This window comes from Ursus arctos, unplaced genomic scaffold, assembly GCF_023065955.2.
Source record: "Ursus arctos isolate Adak ecotype North America unplaced genomic scaffold, UrsArc2.0 scaffold_5, whole genome shotgun sequence".
Taxonomy (NCBI): domain Eukaryota; kingdom Metazoa; phylum Chordata; class Mammalia; order Carnivora; family Ursidae; genus Ursus; species Ursus arctos.
The window spans coordinates 56,696,590-56,721,433 of NW_026623067.1; the positions used below are offsets into that span (position 1 = coordinate 56,696,590).

The 24,844-nt window shown below is 44.1% G+C and overlaps 1 long non-coding RNA gene across 1 annotated transcript in view; it reads left to right on the forward strand.

Annotated features, from left to right (window-relative positions):
- The first annotated feature begins 19,211 nt into the window (after nucleotides 1–19,211).
- Nucleotides 19,212–24,844, forward strand: part of LOC130542795 (uncharacterized) — a 103,016-nt gene continuing 97,383 nt past the window's right edge. Inside the window, exon 1 of the long non-coding RNA XR_008957629.1 lies at nucleotides 19,212–19,336. This is a non-coding gene — a long non-coding RNA (uncharacterized LOC130542795). The remainder of the gene's footprint in view (nucleotides 19,337–24,844) is intronic.

Below are 24,844 nucleotides of genomic sequence, written 5' to 3' on the forward strand. Positions count from 1 at the left end.
CAAAAAGTAGGAAAAAAGTGTTGTTAAAGATATATACTAAAATATTGAGCTTTCTCCTTCCTTTCTTTTTTTTTAAAGAAGGTTTTTCCTTTTCTCCACAGTCTCTTGTCCTAGTTTTTTTATTTGCTATTTCATGTTGTTCCAAGTGAAGAAAGATTAAAATTTTAAATTGTTAACATGAATTTTATAGTTCATCTTTATATGGTACAGTCCTAGTTTTAAATGCAAATATAAGAACATTTCACTCACACGCAGTCACCGGAATCACACAAGTTGTGTTTCATGTCTTTTACATCCATATGTATTGTGTTCTTACCAGAACAATGGAAATGCTGCGCAAAATGGGCTCCACTGTTCTCATTCATCTGTGTACATTCTACCAACATTCTCCACCTTTGTCTTACTAGTGAGTAGGGAAGGTCTGAAGTAAAGGAGTGATGATGGATTGATGATGGGCCTATCTTCTTTTTTCCTTATATGCCAGCATTTTAGGACTAAGTGGCCAATTAATATGGGGAGGTAACCTGTAAGAAAGTGAGAAAGGATGTGATCGAGTTCCTTGGTGGCTTGTGTTCCTTCTCTCTGCATTTGAAGCACAAATTCTGGTTTCAAAGGAAAATGTGGCCTCTGGGGGCTGTCAGAGCCTCTGTTACTCAGTCGCAGACGTAACAGTAATAATGTGGCCTAGCCAGGTTGACACCTAAAATGAACCATTACAGTACCCAAGAGCATAAGGTAATAAGGTCCGGAAAATGGCCTGAGTCTGTGTCCATGCAGCCTTAATAATTCTTTGAGTCAAGGTTAAATCCCATTGGGTGGGGGTGCTGGATCCAGGTGTGGCAGGAACATGTGTGTGTGCGCGTGTGTGTGTGCACGAGAGAGAGCAAGAATGAGCGTGTGTGAGAGAGACAGAGATGGAGAGTGAGAATATGTGGGGGATGTGGTGGCAGAGGACACGTTTCTCTCATAGACAGTGTGCTCTCGGGCTGCATTGTTTTCTCCCTATCTTCTTCCCAGGGGCTGGGCAGTTCCTTAGATACAAAGTTTAGGAATCTCGAAAGCACCGTGGTTAAGACTCAAGGCTGTGGGCTCTGGAGCCATGCCATCTGGATTTGATTCCTGGATTCGCTGCTTACTAACACCATGACTACAGCCATTCACGTAACTTCCTTTCTGTCAGCGTCCTCAACTGTAAGATGGGGAAGGTCATAGAACCTTGCTCCCAGGGCTGCTATGAGGAAGAATTGAATCGAATCGCGTAAAGTGCTGGAACAATGCTTGGCACTTGATAATAGCTTGGTGTTAATGTTGTTTTTCACATGGCAGGGACTCAAAAGCTGAAAGTCTCTTCTGGAAGAATTGTTCTTGTGTATCATGAGGTTTGGATGCAGGAGAGAAAGAGAAATGAATCCCATCACAGCTTGTGTTTCAGTAGAATAACACCATCCACAGATGGCATTAGAGGAAGAACAACCGTCGAATCAGGGGACATGCTCTTCCAAATGCTCAGATTCCTCACTTAAGTCTCATGAGTAAAATCACATTAGAAATTTGGGCCCCTCGGTTCAGGGGGGCTGGGCGGCAGAGGCTCTGTGGGGTCAGGAAGGGTTTAGTGGATCTTGAAGGGTATACTGCATTTGAGGGGTTTCCTTCCTGGAGATGGAACTGGCTGACAGGACCCACTTTAGTCTCCCGATGTTCTCTCTTGCTCATAGCCCTGCTTCTAGCCTGGCGCCGGTGTCCCTGAGGTTGGCACCTTTCTCCTGTTCTGCACTGACTCTGTGTAAGAACGGGTGTCCTTCAGACCAGGTTGCATTTTACGTGGCATTCCCAAGTGGGTTGGGGTTGGTGCTGAGATGGAGTTTGGGCTTGGAGGAACAAAGCCGCAGGCTGCTATGTGTGCGCACAACCATGTGTCTCTGCATGCACGTGTGCACAACATGCATATGGGGTTTGGAATGCTCAGAAGAACAAGTGGATGAAGTGGTATTTATCTGCACAGGGAACATCCAGGGAAGGGAACCTCCGCCTCGTCCCCGACCCTTATTGTATTTTTCTTTCCTCTCTCTGATGTTCATGAACAAATCATCCACTGAAAGTTTAGGAAACACCGACTTGAGTCATGGACTCTTATTCCCCATCTTTGTGACCTTTAAAATGGAGCACAGGTCCCCGCTGGGTGCTTAGGCTGTTTGGAGAATGAGTTCAGTCATTATAATTATTTTACCAGATGGAAAGAACTCTCAGCCTCTCTCAGGGCCTAAAGACTGTTGATGATCTCAGAATGTTTTTTTCCCATGGTGGATTATCTGTGGCCAGGCTTGCTCTGCTCCCCCAGCTATCTGCTTCCCTACAGACGAGGCTGGTAGTGGGAATTTGCTAGGAGGGGATCAGAGAGGCAGGGTGAGTGTGAGTGGAGGTGCATAGTTCTTTGTAGGCATGGGGTGACTTTCCAGACCTAGAGAAAGATGACCTTTGAAGGATCTCTTAAATTATATCTTGTCTCTCTTTCTTGTTTATGAAGAAGAGACATTAATTTGTAATAGTTTGTAATAGTACAAACTCCCTAGATAAATTGAGAGGATATTGGAGGAAGGATAGCTGGAGAAGGCAGGGCTGATTTTGGTTTTCACTTTGAACTTGAAGGCGAGGAAGGAGAAGAGAGAGAGTGAGAGAGAGGGACCTCACACCCTCACACTCCTTTCAGAGATGAGGTGGGCAAATCTGGAGCTGCGGAGGGCGAGGGTGCCCTGCCTCCCTGGCTGAGCGTCTCTGGGCGGGCTTTGGGGTGCCACTTGGTCTAGTGTCCTACTCCTCTAGCTCTATGGGCGAGAGCGCTGAGAATGGAGAGGTGGGAACTCCTCTATCAGCTGGGCTTCCCAGGTGACACTTGGCAGCCAGCTGGGGTCATTTGCATTTTCACAGCCAAAGGGCTGCTCTCAAGATGTTCTCTGCAGATATTTAAGTTCCTGGGTTCCAAAGCATCCCCAGGGCACTCCTGGCTCTCCTGTTCCATATGGTCACTGCAGCCAACTTCGTATTTCTTAATTATGAAGAGGGCAATTTTGGAACTTTGATGCCTATGGGAGTTATAGTAGCAACAATATCAGGGCCAGTTCGCCCCCCCCTTTTGCCTGTCTCCTTCCAATCATGCTTTTCCCCTCCTTTCAAGCTTTTGAGATATATTAATTCCTGAAAGTAAAACAAAGCTCAGTGGCCTGGGCTGGGCTTTGCTATCCTGCTTCTAGATGCAGAAGAAGGTGGAAGGACAAGCTTTATGTGTTAAAATAATGCAGTTGTCAGTGATAACCTATGCATTAGTTTTCTATTGCTACTGTAACAAATTACCACTTATTTAGTGGTTTAAAACAACACATTTATTGACTCACAGTTCTATAGATCACAAGTCTGGGTGCAGGATAGCTCAGTGGGTCCCCTGCTAACATCCTCACAGGGTTCGGCAAGGCTGTGTTCCTTTCTGGAAGCTCTGGGAATGAATCTGTTTCCAAGCTCATTCGAGTTCTTGGCTGAGTTCAGTTCCTTGTGGTTGTTGGACTGAGGTCTGATTCCTTGGTGGGTGTCAGCCGGGGACTGGTCTTTTGCACTTAAAGCTGCCCATTTTCTATTCCAGGATTTCTATGTGGACCCTTCTCATGCTTAGAGTCCGTCTGGCTTTTCCTTTTTTCATGTCTCGGTGACCTCCAGCCAGAGGAAGTTCTCTGCTTTTAAGGGCTTGTATGATTAGATTGGGCCAACCTGGATTAATCTAGGATATTCTCCTTATTTTTAGGTCACTGATTAATAACCTTAATTCCACCTTTCAAAGTCCTTTCTGTGAATCATGTCACATTCACAGGTTCTAGGGATTAGGGCATGGATGTTTTGGGGAGCAGGCATTATTTGGCCTACCATACTCTATAAATAAGTCATCGATTGTCTTGGCCACCCAAGAGTAAGAAACTGTTGCAACCGTTGTCGGGGGGCTGCTTACCATTTCCACTAGATGCTGGGCAGGGCTGAACAGAGAAAGTGAAGGAAATGGAAGCCAGAGGCAGGGGTGGACATAAGACACTTTCATCCTCCAAAGGGAAATGAAGTCTTTTCATGAAGCTCAGAACTTTCCAACTGCACAGGGTCCTGGAGATCAGCATCTGCCTCTTCCCTCAAGATGGGGCCATGGAGGCCCAGAGAAGGAACATGACTTGGCCAAGGTCGGTGGCCACACCAGAGCTGAAGAGTTCTGAAAGCAGCTATTTTTCTTTTTTGAAAGGTATTATTTATTTACTTGAGAGAGAGAGCATGAGCAGGAGGTGTGAGGGCAGAAGGAGAAGAAGAAAATTACTCCCTACAGAGCAGGGAGCCTGATACAGGGCTCAATTCCAGGATGCCAAGGTCATGACCTGAGCTGAAGGCAGATGCTTAACAGACTGAGCCACCCAGGTGCCCCATGAAAGCAGCTGTTATAAAGCTTGACGGGGGCTTTTCGGAACATGGACTTATCTCTAGGATCTTTGGCCCTTTTGCACTTAACTTGCAAAGGCAGGTGGGTCAACCAGACTGCACAGCCTTTACGATATAAGTGACTGTAGCTTCTTGGCTCTAGAAAAATCAAATCAATAACATTGTGGCTTAGTGCACATAAGAACATGACCCTGGCCTCTTTGCAGCCTGAGGTAGCTGGTTGTGATGGAGCAAAACATGCTCCATCTTATTCTTACAATGTGAACAGTTTCCTCTTGGAAGTCCCAGGTGCCCTGGCGGCCAGATCCCTTCATCGCTCGGTGGCATACCCCCCACCTCGACCTCCCAGGGTGAGAAGACATGGGGCTCATCATGTGAACTGTTCTGACTCTTCTAGGGGAGGAAACATGGAGTAGAATTCCTCCTCTACCACTCCTCTCTGAGAGAAGCCGGGCAGCCCACAGGCTGGTGGCTCTATTTCAGATCTGTAGGCGTAAGTGGGCTCCGTTGGGAGATGGGCTCCTTGTCCACAGGCTTTGTTCTCTTATTTTCTCTGCTCACCCACAGCTCCTCTTTGTCAGAGTCTAGAGACATCCAGCTCCCTGGGGTTTTACCTAAGGCAGAGCAAAGTGCTCTCAGGCTAAGAATATATCCACCCCCTTCCTTGGGCGATGTGCCTGGGAGGGGAGGAAACTGACTCACCAAGTCTCTGACTCTATGAAAAGACAAATATATGAAAAAACGACTGGATTAATGACAGGGGAAAAATCTGTATATTTAGCACACGAGGGCAGAGTTAGCTGCTGTAAAGTCCTAGAAGGTGGAAGCTTATATTTGAAGAAAGAGCTTTTGTTTTGAATGTTTTAGACACATTTAGCAGTGGGAGCTCTCAAGTGGCAAGTGAGGCACAGAGACGGGGGAAGATTGTACAGCAGGAAACTACCCGGTGTTGAACCTATCAGCAGCAGAGTAGACTGGCCCCGGGATTTGTCTGTGAAAAACCGGGCACGGCTGGTTTTCTCACCAGCCAAATACTCCATTTGATTCCCAGGATGCAGTTCCGCTGGTACGAGTGAATGCTTGGGTAAGAACACTTGGGCTGCAGGTGAACTGTGGGTTTGTGGCAAGCCAAGAGAGCACCCCAGAGTCTTCTATGGAGGTCCTCAGCCTCGTGTTGCCATCCTGCCCTTAGGTGGAAGCCTGTCTATTCCCTAGAGCTCATTGCAAGGTGCTCTGGTAGCCATGATGAGTATTGGTTTAGAGATTTCTATAGGGGGAGCTGCTGTTACTGTTCCAGAAAGATCCTAAGGTTTCCTCCTGTCTGTTAACTGGAGACACAGGTCTAGAGCGAACATGGGAGGTGTTCACAAAATGGCCAGTGTCTGTCATTGATGGCTTGACGTGTACCAGTCAAGGGCTGCAATTTGGGCAATTTGCTCCCAGGGAGAAGCAATAGATATCCAATAGCCATTCTTTTCCGCCCTCTCTTGCTGACAGAATCAACCTTTTTCTGTTGAAGATGTATATTGAAGATTTATTCTCCAGTAATACGCATGGTAGTTGGGATCAGTGGCTTTGGATAGCCGAAGTGTCTATCTCAGCTCCACCACTTACTGTGACTTATTTAACTTCTCCTGTGCCTCAGTTTCCTTGTCTGTAAAATAAGTATAAAAATACTACCTCCCTAATAGATGGCTTTGAAGAGCAAAGGAGTTAATGCACATAAAGTGCTTATGACAGTACTGGCACATAGAAATGTTCAACAGATGTTAGTGATTACTGTTGTTACTGTTGCCATTATGTCCCAGGCTCCCCTGAAGCTCAAGTATGGACAGACTACATTCCCATCACTGGCCAGTTGCACCTGAGAGATTTCTGGGCAATGCTTGGGAGGTCGTGGGCGTTGTCCATTTTGGCTGCCATGGTTGGGTGATACCTGAAATTGCAGAGGCAGTCCCAGCCCTGGGACAGTCTGACTTCCGATGTTTTGTTATTTGGGATAATAATTATCTCATTCTTTAAGCCTTCTACCACTTACAGCCAAAAACATCCTGACGGGTGGGTGTACCCCTTAATGGCACAGAGGGTCTTGCTAGAGTTGAAGGCATTTAAGCCATCTGTGGAATTAAAGGTATTTGACAGTATTGTTAGGATGGTTCTTTGCTTTAAATTATTTTTAAAAAGTTTTGTACAGTACTATGTTCCCGTGGTAAAGACGTCAAAAATTATGAAAAAGCTTCCAAGGAAAAATCTCCTTCCCACATTGGTCTTTCATGTTCCCACTTCCCAGGCCCCAATGGCCAGATGACCACTGTTTTTAGTCTTTCATTTACCCTTGCAGAGATTTTGAAAATAAATATAAAATAAACATAACTAACAATACAAATACATTGTTTTCTCTCTTTTGTAATATACATGTTTGCATGCTATATACATCACTCAGTACCTTGCTTTTTCACTTAATGTATTGTAGAGAGTTTTCCCCCATCAATACATAAAGAGCTTTCTTATTTGTTTTCATAGTTACAGAATACTTCATTGAATTTCTTTAACCAGCCCTCCACTGACAAGTATCCAGGTTCTCTCGAATCTTTCACCGTTGACTACAACGCAGCAATAAATAAACTTGACGGATGCCATTTTGTAGATATGCAAATATATCTGTAGGGCAAACTCCCCAGAGTGGAGTTGCTGAGTCTAAGAGCACATACATTTGGAATTTTGATAGCTATTGCTAAATCGCCCTCCATCTGGGTTGTACAAATTTATACTCCCAACAGCAAGGTACAACAGTGCCTATTTCCTTTAGCTTGGCAACAGAACATAATATCAAATTTTGGATTTTTGCCAATTTTATGGTAGAAAATGTTATCTTAGAGAAGTTTTAATTTGCATGTTTCTTGCTATGAGTGAAATCGAGCATTTAAAAATATGTTTGAGAACAATTTGCATATTCTTTGATTTGCCTGTTTATAATATTTGTCCATTTTTCTAGTGAGTTAGTGGCTTTTTATCAATCTCTAGGGCTTTATACACAGTAGGAAGATTTTTCAATGTCTGTGGCTAGTTGTAATGATGTTTCCCAGTTTGTCAGTTTATTTATTTATTTGTGTATTTTTAATGGGGGGGTTCACTTTTGTCAGGCAGTGGTTAAAAAAATTTTTTTATATATAGTCGAATTTATTTTATTATTTTTTAAAAGATTTTATTTACTTATTAGAGAGAGAGACAGTGAGAGAGGGAACACAAGCAGGGGGAGTGGGAGAGGAAGAAGCAGGCTCCCAGTGGAGGAGCCCGATGCGGGGCTCGATTCCAGAACGCTGGGATCACGCCCTGAATCCAAGGCAGACGCTTAACGACTGAGCCACCCAGGCGCCCCTAGATAGTCGAATTTATTGATACATTTTCATGGTTTTTAGATTTTGAGTGATAGTTAAAAAGCTTTCCAACACCCTAATATTATGAAACACTATTTCATGTATTCATTTACTACTTTCATTGATTTATTTTTTTATATTTGAAGATTTGATCCATTTGGTCCATATCATGGAACCCAGAGTAATATATGAGTCCAACAATATTTCCCAGATAGCTACCTAATTTTCCCAATATTATTCAATAGTTCAGTTTTCGGATTGGGTGTTTGTGTTCTTTATCTGGACTCCCCTTTTTATTCTATTGGTCCATCTGTTTTTGAGACAATACTATGTGGCTTTAATTTTGAGCTTTGGTGAATGTTTTTATATCTGATAATGCCCCTCCTTTGGTCTTTTTCTCAAAGCTTCTCTTACAAATCTTGCTTGCTTATTTTCCACTATGAACTTTAGAATTCCTTTGTCTAGCTGAAACAAAGCTATTTACAGGTTTATTGAGATTTTGCTAAATTTAAAAATCAAATTAGGAAGATCAGTATAATCTTGATACAAGAAAGGATAATGACATTGAGCCGTCTTTGTCCAAAATTATGGTTATGCTTTCCCATTTATGAGTTCTGTGTTTTTCTGGAATGTTTTAAAGATGCTTTTTAGCATATGTCCCGTACATTTATTTTTGAATTTATTCCTAAGACATTCATCTTTTTTTGTCCTTGCAGCCATTACTCATGTGGATGGGATCTTTCCTTTTATTATAATCTTCTAGCTTCTAACTATGGATTGTTTATATTAGTTTTCTACCTCACGATATTACTAACTTTTCCTATTTTTCTTTGGTAGTCTTTTCAAAAATTGATTTCCTTGGGTTTTCCAAGCAGACTATAATATCCCCTGCAAATAGGGCTAGTTTTGTTTCTGCCTCTCAGTTTTTAGGCCTTAAATTCTTATTTGCCTTTTATTGGCTAGAGTGCTAGTAAACATTGACAAAAGCAAAGGAACTAGACAAATCCACAGTCATATTGAGCAATTTTAGTACATCTCTCTCAGTAACTAATGGAACAAGTGCACACAAAATTTAGTAACCAGCATGATTGACAATCTTGACGTCATTGACGTGTATAGAATCTGGCACCCAGCAACTACAGAATGCATTGTTTTCAAGTGCGCACAAAACATGTATCAAAATTGATTATATGCTGAGCGGTAAATCAAGTCTCAGTAAACCACAGAGGATGAGAGTAATATCAGCTATGTTCTCTGACCACATTGAAACTTAGCTAGAAACCAATAACAAAAAGGTAACTAGAAAAAATGGTAACTAGAAAAATCCTTAAAAAATTGGAAGTTAAGCAATATACTTCTAATTGACCAATGGGTCAAAGAAAAACTTAGCAGTGGAAGCAAGAAAATATGTTTGAGGGAATGATAATTAAAATATGACATCTTGGAATGTGTGATACGGTTAAAGTATGCTTAGGGAAAAAAAATTTTTTTTGAGAGAGAATGATAGAGTGTGTGGGGGGAGGCAGAGGGAGAGAGAAAATCCTAAGCAGGCTCCACACCTGATGCAGAGCCCATGGCTGGGCTCAGTCTCATGACCTTGAGACCATGACCCTGAGATCATGACCTGAGTTGAAATAAAGAGTCAGTCACTTAACCAACTGAGCCATCCAAGCACCCCATGCTCAGGGAAATTTTTTGTCACATAAAGTGTACATATTTGGAAAAAAGACTGAAAAATCAGTCATCTCAATCCATCTTAATTTGGCCTACCAGGAATACATTAATAGATGAATTTAGCAAGATTTGGTAAATATGTAAAAATATATTGATTCTAAGAACAAAGATTAGAAAATTAATTTTAAAAATTATGTCGTTTATAATAATATCGAAATATATTAAAACCTAGTAATCTAATAAAAGATGTGTAAAACTTCACCAGTGAAAACCACAAAACATTGTTGATGGAAATTAATTAAAACCTCAATAAGTGGAAGGATAGACTATGTTTATGGACTAAATAACTTAATAAAGATGTCAATTCTCTGCACATTCATCTATAAATTCACTGTAGTCTCATTCAGTGTCCCAGCAGCCGTTCAGGTAGAAATGACAAACTTGACTCTAAAATTTATATAGAAATAAAGGGCCAGGGGCGCCTGGGTGGCACAGCAGTTAAGCGTCTGCCTTCGGCTCAGGGCGTGATCCCGGCATTACGGGATCGAGCCCCACATCAGGCTCCTCTGCTATGAGCCTGCTTCTTCCTCTCCCACTCCCCCTGCTTGTGTTCCCTCTCTCGCTATCTCTGTCAACTAAATAAATACAATCTTAAAAAAAAAAAAAAAAAAAAAAAAGAAAGGGCCAAGAATAACCAATACAATTTTGAAGAAGAAGGTTGGAGGACTTACTTTAATGGATGTCAAGTCTTATTTTAAAGTGTCAGTGATTTAAAAAGTAGTGTATTAGTGCAAGGGTGATCTACCCCCCACCCCAAGCTTAAAAAAAGCAAATGGAATAGAATACACTTTAGAAATAGACCTACATGTATATGGACACTTGACTTATGACAAAGGTAGGACTCTAGAACAATAAGAAAAAGATGGTGTTTTGGATAAACAGTGCTGGGCCCATTAGACATTCATTAAAAGAATAAATTTCAGCCCCTACGTCACATATCAAAGAAATTGCAGATGGATTGTAGAATGAATGTGAAAAATAAAACAATAGTTTTTCCGAAGATTACATTTGAGAGTGTTCCCATGATCTTGGGAGGACAAAAATAAACAGAACACAGAAACATGAATCAGAAAATAAGGATTCACAAATTGGACCACGTTAACACGAGGATCTTTGTTTTGTTTTGTTTTTCCCCCACCTGCAAGATCAGGCTTTACTCAATTTGCACACAAGGCAAGGTTTCCACGTGTGTGTAAACTCATCTCCATTTCACAATTGCTTTTTGCTTCTTCTATCCCTTAATCCTTTGGACAGGAATGGAAATGTTTGAACTCTCCTATTCAAGGACATTAGGATCTTCTGTTCATCAGCAGATAACATTCAGTTACAAAGGCAAGTCTCAGAGTGGGAGAAGATATTTGCAGCATATATCGCAAAGGGATCATTTGCGGGCTATAAAAGAAGTATCAGTAGGAAAAAGACAATCTAATAAAAAAAACGGGCAACAGGAACTTTGCAAATGAGAATATTCAATCTCCATTAAACATATGACAAGCTGCTCAGTTATTTTAGTAGTCAGAGATGTTTAAATTAAAAACCACAATGAAATACTTCCACACTTGCTGGAATGACTAATACTAAAAAGACTGACAACACCAAATGTGAAGTGTGTAGAGCCACTGGAACTCTCATATACTCCTGGTGGGAGTGCAAATTGATATGACCACTTTGGAAAGGCTTGGCAACTTTCAATAAAGTTAAATGTACATATACTCTGGGACCTAGCGATTCGTTCCTAGATAAATACCCAACAAATGCCTACATACACGCACCGAAAAACATGCAAGAGGATGCTTACTGCTGCATTATCTGTAATAGCCCAAAGCTGGAAACACTCCAAAGGGCTTTCAGTAGTAGAAGAGGTACTTGTATGTATCATGATATATGCACTCGATTGAATCCATAGCTAAAAGATGAGTCGACTACAACTGTATTCCTCAACATGGATGAGTTTTACAAACATGTATGCTGTGCAATTGCATTTGTATAAAGTTCAAAAACATGCAAATCTAAATTATGGTGTTAGATTAAACCTTTGTCTCCCATGGGTGAGGTGCCTTGGTTATAAAACCGAATAAACTACGCGGTTTAGAAATGAGACTAGTATTTGCCTTTGGGGAGGAAAGAAGGTAGTGACTACAGGGGGAGGCTTCTGGGTTTCTGACAGTGTTCTACTGTTTTGATTGAATTGTGGTGACTGGGATGTCATTACTTTGGAATAATTTATTGAGTTTACTGATTGTGTACTTTCCTCCATGGAGACCAACACGCCCACATTCGTTCAGCACCTTGTGTACGTATGTATGTAAGGTTGTGTCGAGCACTGTGTTCTCTCTGCCTTTCACCCCTTTGTCAGCATCACACAGATGGAGGGAGTCCATTCTTACTAATGGCTCAAGGGACAGCCCAGTACGTGAGTGCAGCCGGGCTCTGCAAGTCCCTTCTGAGAGTGGAAAGTGGGGCCCTGACCGCAGAGGCCAGAGGTCCAATCACTTTGATTGGCTGAGTCCACTTTCGTCCTCCCCAGCCACGACAGTGTTCTGTGCTCATTTAAATTTCCAAAGAGTTGCACTGACGATGGTCTGGAGGCTCCCGCTCCAAAGCTGGGGTATTCAGGTGCCTGACTCTGCCTTCTGGAAGCCGCAGTTGGTAGGCAGCTAGAGGAAGAGCTTGCCGAGACTGCGGGATGCTTAGGTGGGTGGGAGGCAGGGTCAAACCTGGATTTGTGGAGAGTCATGCTCTGGCTCCACGCTAGACGTGTTACTTATGTTCTCAGCTACAAAGCTATGAGAATGGCAATAGACACAGTGGTAACTGAGGAGGACTTGTGTGCATAATTAAATGGTTGATGATGTCAGGGTGCGAGACAGTCTTGCCTCAGTCTGGATGGAAGTGTCAGTTATAAAGTTAAAGGAATAAAAACATTTTGATTTGCAGAGGTGGTGAAATTGTGAGCAAATTTTTCTTTTAATATTGTTATAATGATTTCATTTATATAATTAATAGTAATAATAAAAACCAACCAAAGCACTTTTCCCCAAAGAACAAAAGAATTATTTTCATTGTGCGTATGTTTGTTCGGACAAAAGGAAAAAAATACTAAATCAGCATTTTTAGACAAATTACATGGAGACATTTCTTAACTGATTTGAAAATTTTACCAGGATTTTGGTCAAATTTGAATGTGACATTTGATTATTTTCATGCGGCAGAAACAGAAAAATAACCTTCCATTTATAAATATGACACTGAATTTAGATGAAGTTTTAGAACTCATCATTTTGACAGGTTTAGATGTAAGAAGCTGACATGTACTGCTGAAAATATTTCTTTAAATTTATTTAACATATGGCCTCCAGCTATTGGGAAGCTTTTTGTTATTATAACAAAAGGTGGCTTTTGACTTGATAGATGAATATTTTAATCACACTCTGGTCTAAATCTGGCCACTCATCAAACCAGGATGCATTTGTGATGGAATATACTCATATCCAAGGATGTTAACACCCTTATTTATTTCCTATATACTAATATTTATTGAGCTTTACTATGGGCAAGACACTGCATACCAAGGTCTATATATAGGCAGTTGCCAGCTAAGCGAATAGTTACTTGGGGTCAGGAACTCATTTTCTTACAATAATAATAATAATAATAGTAATAATATATGCAGTGGTAGTTTCCCAGGATGGTCCGAGAAAGGCTATTTAACTCAGTATGTCGCTGAGATATGCATTGCTGCAAGTACTAGCTTGGTGCCTGATTACTGTGAGGAGGGAGCCCTTAGTGGAAGCAAATGGGGAAGACGAAGAGGAGGAAATGTGAAAGGGAGGAGGGATGAAGGAGAAGATGGGGGGGGGGGAAGGGGAGAAAGGAGAAGTAGGAGACGAAAGCCAGCGAGGAGGTGAAGGAGGAAAAAGTGTTCCATGTTTTCTTTTCTCCGGACGACTACACTCCTGGATATTTCCTTGCCAGTTCTTTTTTTTTTTTTTTTAAAGATTTTATTTATTCATTTAAGAGAGAGAGAGAGAGACCCCCAGCGAGAGAGGGAACACAAGCAGGGGGAGTGGGAGAGGAAGAAGCTGGCTCCCAGCGGAGGAGCCTGATGTGGGGCTCGATCCCAGAACGCAGGGATCATGCCCTGAGCCGAAGGCAGATGCTTAACGAATGAGTCCCCCAGGCCCCCCTCCTTGCCAGTTCTCTTCTATTTCTGTGCCCCTTGCGTTTCCTGATGCCCCCAACCCAGATTCCCCAGTGCTCCCTGGTTGCTCTGAGCTCCCCAAGGAGGCACCATACTCAAGTTTGCTCACCCCCAGGACATGCTTTATGCCCCAGAGTTAGAGTTTCCTTTCATTTATGAAAGATCTTGAATTCAGTGTTAATCGCACTTAGGTGTTAAGAGGAAAGCCATCTGATCAAACTCTAAGATATGAATGAATAATCTTGTATCTATAAGAGTTATTTGAATTGTTGAAATAGAACAGAAGCATCTGGGGGCGCTGGGTGGCTCAGTCGTTAACCGTCTGCCTTTGGCTCAGGGCGTGATCCTGGTGTTCTGGGATCGAGCCCCACATTGGGCTCCTCCGCTGGGAGCCTGCTTCTTCCTCTCCCGCTCCCCCTGCTTGTGTTCCCTCTCTCTCTGGCTGTCTCTCTCTCTGTCAAATAAATAAGTAAAATCTTTAAAAAAAAAAAAAAAAGAACAGAAGCATCCGTAATTGGCAGAACTGTAAGCACCCTTAAAAAAGCAAAGTGGGGGGATCTGGGTGGTTTAGTCGGTTGGGCAACCCATTCTTGATTTCCACTCAGATCATGATCTCGGGTTGTGAATGAGCCCCACGTCGAGCTGTGCTCTGGGCATGGAGCCTGCTTGGGGTTCTCTCTCTCCTTTTCCCTCTGCCCCCACCCCTGCTCTCTCTCTTAAAAACAAACAAACAAACAAACAAACAACAAAGCAGGACATTCTGAGCTGTTGGAATTAGGGGTTGAGATCTTCGGTCAGGGTAAAACCCTATAGGCAAACCAGTCTTGCCTGTGACCCTGTGACACTACATGGAATCTGCACTGTCAGCTCTTATAGGCTGGCCTCGCTCTTCAGTTTATCTTTTTCCCGTTCCTGAACCATAGCCTCCCTAAAAGCTTTACAGCAGAAGTAGGCACCTGTTGTATACACTTTTTTTTTTTTTTGTAAGTTGGCTCTTGGTGCATTGGTAATGACCTGCATAGAAGCTCTATGTTATTGGCCCCAAATTGAAGGTGAGGAAACTGAGGCACCTAGAGACTAAAACCATACATATCCTTTTTAGTACAAGGAGCACAGGAACATGACTGTTGTGGTATGGGCCTGCACTGTCCAGTATGGCAGCCACTCGCCACATGTGGCAGCTGAGCCCTTGAAGGGGGGCTAGGGCAATCGAGGAACTGAATTTTAAATTTTATAAATGCAATTTAAGTTTAAAAACTGATAAACAATTTGGTTATTGGAAAACTTTTGGGTATGTTTGGAACAATGTGGGTCTACAAATCTACTTTGTAAATTGTTAAGTTTTATAAAATCTGAATATAGACCAATTATTTCCAATGAAAATTTATTGTTAGAAGGCCGGGCACTGTGTGCTCCAGCAGAGGACGACTTTGAAAGGCCCTCCGGCTGCTGAGTTTTCCTGTGGGGTTGCTGTAGCCTTTACTAATATTGTATCGCCGTCCGAGGGCTCCTTGGGCCTAATTCTGCATCTTTCTCTTCCCTTCTGGAAGAGAAACTCCATTCTAAGAGTTTTGTTTTTTTTTTTAAGATTTTATTTATTTATTTGACAGAGATAGAGACAGTCAGCGAGAGAGGGAACACAAGCAGGGGGAGTGGGAGAGGAAGAAGCAGGCTCATAGCAAAGGAGCCTGATGTGGGGCTCAATCCCATAACGCCGGGATCACGCCCTGAGCCGAAGGCAGATGCTTAACCGCTGTGCCACCCAGGCGCCCCCTAAGAGTTTTTTTAATTGACTTTCTGGCCGCCAGTACCCATCTCAGAATCTGCTTCCTGGGCACCCAACCAGCTATAATATATTTATTTTTAAATAGTGTAATAAACACTGGGGAGCCTCTGGGACCTCCAACATCTGGGGCCATAAATACCCACCTTTTCAGGTCAGCCAGTCAGCAACCTCTTGAGTGCTCACCATGTGAATAACTCAACGCAGGGCTGTCAATAGTCGTGAAGGAAAGAATGGTCAGGGCATGACAGGACCAGTGGAGCTCTATGGTCTTTCTCTCAGTCTCTACAAATATATTTATCTCCATCAAGGGGGATCTTGTCCCTGCTGCTCAGGGACTGGACCCGAGACTGAAAAGTGATAGAAGTTACTCTCCAGGTATCTGTGGCTGCAGGAGGGAGGGAAAGGGGTTTAGCAAGTGTTGCAACCTGAGCACTGAAGGAATAGCTCGGACAGAAGTAGGCTGGAGCAGCAGCGTCTCTTGGGGTTGCCTGAAGGACATCGGGGAAGAGAAACCCCCTTGTGGGCAGAGTTTTGAAGAGTACATCTCGTTGTCCATTTGCACGGAAGGAGAGTGGCCTAACGAAAGAATGTTCACTGCTTCATGGGTAGGACAGAGTTCTTTGGCCCCTGGTTCGGATCCGAAAGGAGCAACACTGGAGGCGGGAAGGCAGAGGGTTTGGAGAGGAGTTACATGCATCAGTCTTCTTCGAGTGAACAGAGTGTGAGAATATTTGTGTTTTGTGAGGCTGCTTACCAAAGACTTCTGATTGCAAGTGGGGTTTGATAATTAGATGCTCAGAAGCACTTTCATTCACAGAGGCTGATCTGGTGACTGCCATTCCTTGCGTGCAGTGTGACGGCGCAACCCTGGGGTTCCACTCCGGTGCGCAGAGTGGGTCAGCCAGGCACATGGGGGACGCGGGGGGTGGTCGATTGCTTCAGAGTTTTTCTGCCATGTGGAGGGCAGTGATGGGTCTTCAGGGAAATAAATTCTTAAGTTTAGTTTATTTTTTCAACCTACAATGTGCCCACTACCACTACCAGCTGAGGAGGAATGAAGTTCACATGGCCTTGTGATTAGTTGCAGAAATGAAGACTGTAATACTTACCCAAACTTCGTGTGTGTGTGTGTTTATTTATTTAAATTATTTTTTCCTACCTCTCTTCGTCTCGCTGTCCTATACCAGGTATGTTAGTCCAAAAGTTGTACAAAACAGTAGGGATTGTGATCAAGCTAAAAGAAAAATGGACATCGTGTAGAAAGTCTGGATTGTTAGTGGATGTACTGACTCACGAGACTTTGCTTTTACAAAGGGAGTGAATGTGAAGATAATTGCATATGGCTGGTGTGAACATTTTTATATACGTGTTAGGGGTTTGAAGTATGGAGGGAGGTATATATGAAGATGGTGAAGTCAGAGGGATGAGCTGTGGTGCACATTTATTGTTTGGGTGTTCTTAACTGCTTGGCATGTGAACCTCTTCTGAAGCTTGAGTAATCTACCTTTGTGTGAGTCTTGGGGGGATGCAGGGCTCTGCCTCCCACTCAGGAGGCCAGGTAGTTGTTCTCTCCGATTTCCAAAAACCAGGGTACTGACATATGCCCAAGCTTAGCCCACCCGATGCTCCTATATGGGACTTTGAATCTGGAATGAATGGTGCAAAAATTTATTTTGCCAGCGGGGGATGTGTTCAGAGTTCAGTGGTAGTGGTGGTGACCTTGGAATTGGTAGGCAGGACCCAGCAAGAGGGGCAGCTCCATAGGAACCAGGCTGTCTCTAGCAGGACCTTGACTCTATGCCTGTTTTTTGGCCTCCCTTTGTTTCTGCCTGTTTTCTGAGCGTCTTTCCAGAGCCCTTCCGTCAATAGAGAGCTGCTCAACACCCTCCCAGTGCATTTCTATTCTGTGTAAGTTAGCTTATCAATCATTTGTGTTGTTTCTCTTGCAACCAAGAACCTCTTCTCTTTTTGTGTGGATGCATTTAGGATTTTAGTGTCATCCTTTGTGTTCCAAAATGTCACAGCAATGTGATTGAACAGAGGACTTTAAAAAATGGCCTGTTTTGAGCATTAAAGGAGACCTTTCGATGTAAATGCTTGTATCCTTCTTCAGCTTTAGGAAATTGTCTTCTGGTTATTCCATGATTATCTCCATCCTTACATGACCTTTCTTTTCTCTTCCTGGGAATTCTATTAGTTGGATTGCTCCTATGTACCTTCTCTCTCTCTCTCTCTCCTTCTCTGTCTCTCTTTTCCCTCTTTAGCTTCATGTTTAACGTTCTGGGATATTTTCAAGAGTTTAATCTTCCAATTCTTACTAACTTTAAAGAATTTTAGCAGTCCTATTTGTGTTTTCTGAGAATTTTTCTCTGATGGTCTCTTTTCTATGTTTATATTTGATGGATGTAGCATCTTTTCGTCTATCTCTGGGAATATTAGAGGTTTTTTTCACTTCAGTTCTCTTTTCTTCTTTATTTTTTCTCCAAGAGCCTTTTATCTTTTGTGTTGGTCTTTCTATTTCACATTTTGGGCTTTTCACAGCAGTGTGGTGATGATGGCCATTTAAGAATGAGCCAGTAGCAAGGCTGTCCCGGAGCCCTGGGTCCGTGGCTGAGTCTTGTTGACTGTGATGGGCTCTGCTTTGTGGGAAGGCAGCCACTTGCTCCTCTGAAGGGTTTCTAAATGTCAAAATGAGAGGGTTTACTGCACACACAGTAATCCCACACTTGATGCCCTACTTCTTCCCAGAATGCTCATTCACATTCCTTACAGAGACAAAATTTCAGCTCTAATTTTAGGCATTTTTTTTCTCCTGGGCTTTTATGTAGCTGTCTGGCTACCATATGTTTTGTAAGCAGGGATGGTGGAGAGACATGTCAGTGTGTTATTCTGTATGCAGACTTTCAATCAGTTTCTACCCTCATTTCTCACTCCTGCCCTCCATTCTCTGTATCTTCTCTGCAACCTCTGTGCTCAGCCTACTTAACGCTCTTCCGTGCTTTACACGTTACAGAAACATTTTGAAATCTTAAATCTTCCCATGGATCTCTTTTAGCCTCTTTGTTGAGAGAGGACATAAACCTATTGGCTGAGTCTGTCACTTTGAGCTAGAAGCCCTGTGTCCTTTGGGATTGATTGATTGATAGATTTTATTTATTTGACATTTATTATTTATTTTATTATTTATTTGAGAGAGAGAGAGAAAGCACAAGCAGGGGCAGCAGCAGGCAGAAGGCGATCCCAGAGATCATGACCTGAGCCAAAGGGAGATGCTTAACCGACTGAGCCACCCAGGCGCCCTGGTCCTTTGGGTTTTAAATGTGTCTTTAATGTGGTCAGAGTTTAGGGTCAGCCATGACCCAGGGCTGCGTATTGGTGGAATGCCTCATGGTTTCTAGTGCGCGTTCTCATTTGATCCTCACATCTCTGGGATCACTGGAGAGGCCGGAGTGAATGGGACCGGAGAAGTCGTCTGGAAGCCTTCCTTGGGTAAGGAGCCCTTGGAATGGCGAGACGACACCTCTCCCCCTGGTCAGAAAGCTAACGCAGAAGGATCGCAGGCTGGGCTGAGGCTCACATTAGGGCTTGCGGCTGGAGACAGGTGAGCCGCGTGGCAGGACCAGCTGCGGCCGCTCAGTTGCTGCCGGATCTTGTTGGCGGTGGGGGGAGGGGAGAGGTGCGCCGCGCCGGAAGCCCACGGTGGAGCTCCAAGAGTTTGTAGGGTGAGGTGGGCCCTCCGTTCTCTGCGAAATCTGAGCCGAAGTCCTGCGGGTGAGGGTAAGTCTGGAGCCAGAAAATCACCCCGTCAGCAGTCACGGGCGGGCACGAAGGACGGCGCTAGCTCGCGCCGTTCTTCTCACGTTTCCAGGCTAATGGAAGCGACCGTGGGGGCTGAATGAGAGCCACAGCCTGCCCATTAGTTTCAGCTTCCTTCCCCAAAGGCTTTCCACAGGAACTTGCAAACTGTGCATTTCTCTTCTGCCCTGCCCTGCCCAGCCTGTGGGAGAGACCAACCGGGCCGAAGAGGCCGGTCCCGGCCACGGAGCCGGCGCTGCGGGGGCCGAGCCCGCGGGCCAGAGAGCAGGCCGCCGCGCCCCGTGCCGCTCCCGCTCGGGTTTCCAGAGGGGGCAAAGGCGGGCCGCTGGCTTTGGGTCCCTTGTTTGCAAGGGCCCCTAGGGCCGTGGGGTCCGTGCCCTCCCTGCTCTGCTCTTCTGCAGCGCAGATGACTCGCAGGGCAAGGCAGGCCCCGCTGGCCGTGTGCCTCCCCGCAGAGCCTCTCAAGGCGGCCGTGGGCTCTGTCCTGCTGAGCAGAGGTTTTCTATCTGCTCCATAACGTTTGCACCGTGGCTTTTATCTCTTTTGAGAAAATCTTCCGGAACAAGCCCCCGCCCTGCTGAGCATATTTGTAATTGCCTCGTCCGCAGGTGCTCAGGGTCTGTCTCGCTCCCTTTCTCTCCATTTCTGTGTTTCCCTCTGTCTCTCCACCATACACTTGGTTGACTGTTCCAGAGCTCCAGACAACTCTCTGGCTTCAGGAAAGCAGCCTCGGTCACGGTCACATTCATTTTGTACCCAGTAACAGGTCACGGTGCTTACTACCCCCACAAAGTGCACAAAAAAGCCGCCTGGTAACTGTGTCTCTCTGACCGGAGGGAGCCGTTTCTACCCAGAGGCACCCCTTCCCTCAGGACGAGCCCCAAAGCAGACAAGTAATCATTCATTTATGAAAATGAAAGATTCATGAGGGACTGTGCTGCGCTGCCAGCAGAGTTGAGGCAGGTTCTGATCTTGCTTTAATTTAATTAAGCTGTGTTTATTTAATCAGCGCGGAGATACGGCTCCTCAGGCAGGAATGTGCTGCCTGCCTCTCAGCCCTATTTTTGTTTGTGGGAGGAGGAGGGCTGTGACCTACCCAGCATTTTGGATTTGGGGCCCCAGACGCAGCCTGGCTGGAGGTCTAGGTTCAGGCTGGGCGCTTTGGGGGGCACTGCATTCAGCAGCTGTGTGAGCGTGTGCACATGGGTGTGCAGAACCCCTCTTGCTCAGGGTTCCAGGATCTGGTTCTGCAGCACGCGTGTCTGAGAAACCAGGCCAGCCAGCAGTCCGTGTCCTCAGCCATGCCAGGAGCAAAGCATTAGAAAAGAAGACCGCATTGTGGCTTAAGGACAGTGTGGCTCGAAGTATACTTCCCAAATCTCTTCTGGGTGCTGGGGAGGCATGCTGATTCCCAGGTGCTACACCGAGATTTGCTGAGTCATACTGAAGTTGAAGAACAATTGTGTGGTCAAGTGTACATATCCTCAGGAGGCGGGGTGGGCAGAGGGCAATGACAAAAGCCCATTTGGAAGGAATCATTACAGCGGGCTTCAGGCACAGGCACATCTGGGAACAGAAGTGTTTCTCGAGCCTCCTAAATCACTCCATCTGAGGACTGTGTCTGTCTTCTACATGTAAGGGCAGATCTAAGGGGGCCAGCTGTGGCACGGTGGGTCTCAACCGGGAGGGCGGGAGTGGATGTCTGAGCCGATGGTGTTAAGTCCCAGTCCAGGTCCAAAGGCCTGAACAAGGAGCGCTGGTGTCCAAGGGCAGGAGAAGATCAATGTCTCAGCTCAGACAGAAAGCAGTTTTGCCTTCCCTCCACCTTTTTGTTCTTTTCAGACCCTCAATGGATAATCTGTCTGTCTGTTTATCTATCTATCTATCTATCTATCTCTTTAAATATATCTCCTTTTGGTTCTGTTTCTCTGGAGAATCGCGACTGGTACAGCATCCCCCACCTAACTCCCCCTGGGTTTGAGATGGACACTAGCAGTAGAAGGAATCACATAGGATTCATTCATTGACCAAAAAGGTGTGTCCTTCTCCTTCTTTTTGCCTTATTTTGCTGAATGATAGAAAAGAGCTGGAGTGTCCTGAGTGAGGAGAAGCGTGAATGTAAGAGAAGGAGAATAAAGGAGAGGATGGGAGGAGGACAGCTGTCAAGTGTAGCTGGGGGAACAGCTTTATCAGATGGAGAAAAGTGGCGTTTGTTTTCACCACGTACTCTTTTCTGGTTGCAAATTTCCTTTCACATTGCTTCAAACTAGAGACAAGAAAGGGAATTTGGTGTCACTCTCCTCAAGTTTAGAGTCCTCTCCTTTCCTCCCATTCATTTTCCTTATCTGTTTTCTCAGGATAAAAATACCTGCCTTGCCCCTCTCCCGGGGTTGTCTTGAGGATGAGAAGAAAGCTGTGGTGTGAGTGTTGAGCTCTGGGAGAGGGAGGCCCAGTGTCCCACACTCAGCAAAGACTCGATATCATTATCGAGAGTGTTAGGGTAGCAGTCCATTTGGTTTTATCAATTTCCAGGCCTCGACAAAAGATCTCAGTTATGATTTTGAAAAATCTTTATTTTCTGAACATACTAATTAACTGCAGGTTTGTTTATTTGTTTTTTCTTGTCAAAACAGGTGCTTAGATATTTTTAGGAGATTCTCCTTTGTCAAAGATCACTGTGGCTTGGTGTGCAGTGGTATGAGTTGTACCCAGTGGAACATTTAGACTATTTGTTCGGTGAAAACGTCACTCTTTGTACTCCTATAGAAGGTATATGTGGTCATATTTTGTATAATAGCATTTTCTGAATTTCTTTCCATGCCAACCTGGATATCCCCCATTTATAAAATCGTGGCTGCTTATGACACTCTAGTTCTTTGTGTGCGCCATATGCTTTTCCTCCATAGCTTTCAGAACCTTGCTTAGCACAGGGCTTTGGAGCCATTTTGCAGGGTTACTCTTTCCACTCCTGGGGAATGAGGAGCCAAGAGATGGGTGTGGACAGACAACTTCTTTAACCCCAGTCACATCTGGGTCTCAGTCATCTACCTGTTCATTCGTATCCACCCACCTTTCCTCTCATCCTTCCACTGAACATCTTCTGTATACCAGCTTTCATAGTGGTACGAGGCACTGCAAAGACAAGATGAAAAAGACAGGGCATGCTCTTAAGGACCTTAAAGTCTAACAGGGGAGATAATACATGTGATATTACCGAGCAGTGTGCTAGATGTTGTAAGAAAGTACTGTATGGAAAGGATGGGAGCCCAGAGGACAACCCCTAAACCAAGACAAGGTTGAGGGAAGTCTTCCTAGAAGGGATTACACCCAAACTACATCTTGAATGATGAAAGGAGTAAAGGAGGGCTTTCCAAGCAGCAGGACCAGCAAGTACAGAGGTATATACCAGGGTGGAGAACTTGGCATGGTACCAGAACTGCATCGATTTTAATATAGTTAGGGCATTGGTGGGAATGGGTCGTGCCTGATGATGCTAGAAAGGTCATCATCTGGTTGTAGGTCATGATGATGAGTTTGAATCAAGGAGGAATCCAGTAAAACAATTTAGAGCAGGGGAGTGACCAGCAGATTTGAAATTTCTGAAAGCTCCTCCAGCTAAGGGTGGAGGATGAACTGAAGGACGCAAGACTCACTGAGGAAAACGAGACCAGTGGCTAGCTGTTGAAGGGATAGTAGTGAGGCCCTGCAAGGAGGTAGTGGCCGTGGGAGACCGAAGTAGATAATTAAAGACATTACTGAGGAGTGGGGTCAACAGGGTTTGGTGCCAACTGGGGCTGTGGGAGTAGGAGGAGGGTTCGTTGTCAGGGTGAAAAGGATGCCATTAATTCTTGCACGTAACTCAGGCAGGGGGACAACTTTGTGGGAGGGGGTATCAAGGGCAGGTTCCAAGCATTGGAGGACAGATCTGTCTAAATCTCAGGTGATAGCTCTGGGCAGGAGATGGAGATTTGACAGTGACAAGTGTGAGTGTGGAGCTGGGCTGGAGCCCTGGGGATATTTAATGAAGGGCCCTGGAGGGGTAATTGCAAAGGAGCCCTGGAGGGATAGCCAGAGAAGGAGGAGGAAAACTGGAGCCCCAGCAACCAAGACAGTGATATTTCAAGGAGTTGCATGCTGCTGAAGGGACAAGTCACACAGGTGTGGGTTTAATGGCAGCGTTATGGACTGGCTCGCAGAGAGCATTTTTGGTAGGGGGTGGAGCCAGGACCAGAAAGGACTGAAGAGTGAACAGCATGTGAGGAAGCTGACAGAGAGAATGTAGGTTATTCTTTAAAAGTTTGGCTGTGAAAAAGAAACAAGCGTTGGCGAGGATGTGGAGAAAAAGGAAACTTTGTGCACTATTGGTTGGAATGTAAATTGGTGCAGCCATTACAGAAAACACTATGGAGGTTCCTCAAAAATTAAAAATAGAAATACCATATGATCCAATAATTCTACTGGGTATTTTACCCAGGGAAAATGAAAACACCAGCTCAAAAAGATATTTGCACGATTATGTTTCTTGTAGCATTATTTATAATAAATAGCCAAGATATGGGAGCAACCCAAGTATCCATCAATAAATGAAAGGATAAGAAAAATGTGGTATATATACACAAAGGAATATTATACAGCTATAAAAAATGAGATTGTGCCATTTGAGACAACATGGATAGACCTAGAGAATGTTATGCTAAGTGAAATCAGTCAGACTGAGAAAGACAAATACCATATGATTCCACTCATAAATGCAATCTAAAAAGATGAATAAATAAAAAGCAGAATCAGAACTATAAATACAGAGAACAAACTGATGGTTGCCAGAGGGGTGGGGGATGGGGAGTAGGGCAAAACAGGTGAAGAGGAGAGGGAGGTACTACCAGGCTTCCAGTAATGGAATGACCAAGTCCCCGGGATAAAAAGCAGAGCCTAAGGAGTACAGTCGATGGTATTGTAATAGTGATATAATGGGACAGATGGTGGCTATACTTGTGGTGAGCATAACATCATGTATAAATTTGCCAATTCACTAAGTTGTACACTTGAAACCAACATTGTGCGTCAGCTCTATACAAGTTAAAAAAAAGGTCAGCTAACTGCTATAATATGAATACGTTCTGGGGATGTAATGCACAGCGTGGTGCCCATAGTTAACAATACTGTATTACAGACTACTTGAAAGCTGCTGAGAGTAGATCTTAAATGTTCTTACTACAAGAAAAATGGTCATTATGTGAGGTGATGGAGGTGTTAACTAACCTTACTGTTGTTAACAGTTTTGCAGCATATACATGTATCAAATCATTACCTTGTACTCCTTAAACTTGCACAATATTATACGTCAATTAAATGTCAATAAAGCTAGGAAAAAAATTGGCTGTGAAGGAGAGAGAGAGGTGACTAGGGAGAAGACAGAAAGGGTAGGTGAGTCCTGGGGCTCAAAGTGAGATAATTCATTAATGATCATGC